Genomic DNA, 2,820 nt, shown 5'->3' with positions numbered 1-2,820 from the left:
AAAGCATCAATTCTTGGCACTTAACCTTCTTTATGGTCCAACTCTCACATCTGTACATAACTACTGGAAAAAAACAGCTTTGACTATACAGACCTTTGTCAGCAAAGTGATGTGTCCGACTACCAATATCTATAAAATTACTGTGTACTTCCTTTGTCACTGAGTTGTTTTCAGGGTTAGAGTATATAATATGTACAGTGCTTGGATCTATGCTTAGCATATTAAACTACTCAATAGCTAACATCATCATCACCACCATCATAATCCTTACTGAATTTATGGCATTCTTTTTTATTAGTCTCTTTGATCCTCTGTGTCATCTACTAAGTGTTAGCTTTGACAGGGCTGGGACCATAAAGTTTGGCTTACTGTATCACCAGCAGCTTAGCACTGTGAGTGACAAGAGTAGGTAAATGTATCATAATTACTTGATGTTAAATAACACATAGCAATTTACATAAGGATCATTCATGCAACAAAGCAAGTTGAGCCTTTAAGCATATTCTAGTAGAACAGACAATGCTATTTAAAATAACGTGATCTTACGAGGGCAGTAAAAAAGCTTTGAATTAAATTTTATGGAGGCCATAGAAAAAGAAGTAACTGATCTTGCCTGGGGGATGAAGTACACTTGAGCTGAGCTTTGAAGAACCAGCGTGATCTAATACAGTAGAGATGCGAGGGAGGAATTATGCCATATATGAAAAAAAATGGTATAAATAAAAAGATAGGGTGAGAAACTGCATAGTGGATTTGTACCATTGACTTATTAGATCCTCGGGACAGTGCAACTCGGGTAGGGAAGAGGTTTATTAGAGAGTAAAGAGAGATGAGAATGGGAAGAAGGTTAAGACTTTAAATGTCTTAAATTTTATGCTGTTATATGGTGATATGATGCTTTCAAAAAGCTTTTCCTTAACTCTTAGTCACTGCTGAACCCCCTGCAATTTGTAATCTTGCATCTTATTGAAAATCTAGGTACACATTCACCTAAATATTAAATTGGATCCTGTTTTGACTTTCCCTCTAACATTTCCTCTTTTCCATCTTCCACCCTTGTCCAGTCGATGACAGATCCTGTTAATTTTACTTCCAGAATTGCTTTCAAATTCAAAGCATCATATCCATTCTTTCTGCCACTAACTAAATTCAGAGTATTAAAATATTTTCTACCTGATTTCCTCCTCACATTGTGGCCAGTCACTTCTGAAACACTGAACATTGATCTGCTCCATTAAGCTTCTATTTTAAACTTATTTAATCTGCCAGAACCACTATTAATTCTAACTTTAATATTTTGCATGTTCATTTTGGCAGCACGTATACTAAAGTTGGAATGATACATAGGAGATTATCATGGCCCCTGTGCAAGGATGATGCAAACTTGTGAAGCACTAAAAGAATAATAGTAACATTCTGTGAGAAGAAACGACTTTAACAATGTTCTACATGTTAAAAGACTCTGTATTTTCCTTTTATATGACTCTAATTATTAAGAGGTTAATTAGTGAGGTCATAGATCAGATCAGATCAGTCGCTAGCAGTGGCTAAATTATCTTAGATCTGGTGAATAAAATTAACCTTCTATGAAAAACATTTTAAAGGTTTGCATGAACAATGTAGAACAAATATCCTCACAAATATAGTTTTCTATAAAAAAGTTACAAGTCTCCAGGGTACAAACCAGTATTCCTTTAATCTATTTATACAATCTATTTATTATTACAGAAAGCTCTTTTCTTAAGAGACACAACTTGGAAATTCAATTTCTGATAAGATCCAAAATAAATATCAATTATTTTATTAGAGGTTGCGAAGTCATGCTTTTCTCATTTATCATTTCATTAACATCTTTCAGTGAGAATTCTTCATAGAGAACTTTTCTTCATTAGCTAAGACTATTTGGTCATCTTCAATTTAGCTCATAAAGGGGAAGCAAGACAAGTTTTTTATTCTTAGCCTTTTGCTTTTAAATAAAATGATTAATGAATTAAATTTTGTTTTGTTGGTTTCTCATACATTATGAACTTTTGGATTTTTACATAATGAAAGTTTCAGTAGCATTCATTATTCTTATTGATGCTCCAATGTCACTGTCTTTAGCTATTCATATCTTCTTCATTTTAGTGTCTATTTATGGCCTTTCAACATAACTCACATTCTTTGATGGCCTGTATTTTGGCTACTTGCGCAGACACAGAACAACAAATAACAGATTCTGGACCCAGACTGACCGAGTTCAGTATACCTGATCTCCACCTATCAAACTGTGTGAGTATCAGTTTACCTTTCTGTGCCTTGGTTACCTTATAATTCAATGGCATTATTAATAATATAATATGAATAACATAACAATATAATATAAAATACCACATTACTATAATTATATAGCTACAATTATAACAACCCTAATCTTATGCATTAGGACTTAAAAGAATATGAATATATATAAATAATATATACATATATATTATATACATTTATACATATATAAAACAGTGTCTGGCTTATGAATTGGAAATTCTGGTTAAATGTTTTCATTATATTGTTTTTATAATATTAATAACATTCCATGGTAGCAAGAAAACAGGTAGTACTACTTCAGATATATGATTGAAATATTTTTAAAAGATATGTGTATAGACATATATATATGCTAATGTGAATATTTGCTAATAATAATGTAATATAATAATGGGGCTTTGAGCAAAATCAAACAATCAAAAATACTTTGTAAATAAAGAAAAACAATGAAATGCAAAATTAAAGAGATATTCTTTGATCTGTGATAGTTTAAATGCAGATGTATTTAAAAGTAGG

General features: G+C 31.6%; 1 non-coding gene across 1 annotated transcript; it reads left to right on the top strand.

The window, feature by feature from the left end:
- The first annotated feature begins 1,303 nt into the window (after positions 1-1,303).
- LOC129658260 (U6 spliceosomal RNA) lies at positions 1,304-1,406 on the top strand. Its single transcript, XR_008717352.1, has one exon. It is a non-coding gene; the product is annotated as a U6 spliceosomal RNA (small nuclear RNA).
- Positions 1,407-2,820: the final 1,414 nt, after the last annotated feature.

This window comes from Bubalus kerabau, chromosome 7 (assembly GCF_029407905.1).
Source record: "Bubalus kerabau isolate K-KA32 ecotype Philippines breed swamp buffalo chromosome 7, PCC_UOA_SB_1v2, whole genome shotgun sequence".
Taxonomy (NCBI): Eukaryota; Metazoa; Chordata; class Mammalia; order Artiodactyla; family Bovidae; genus Bubalus; species Bubalus kerabau.
Note: the sequence above shows the minus strand (reverse complement) of the source record. Positions and strands in the feature narration are given on the sequence as shown.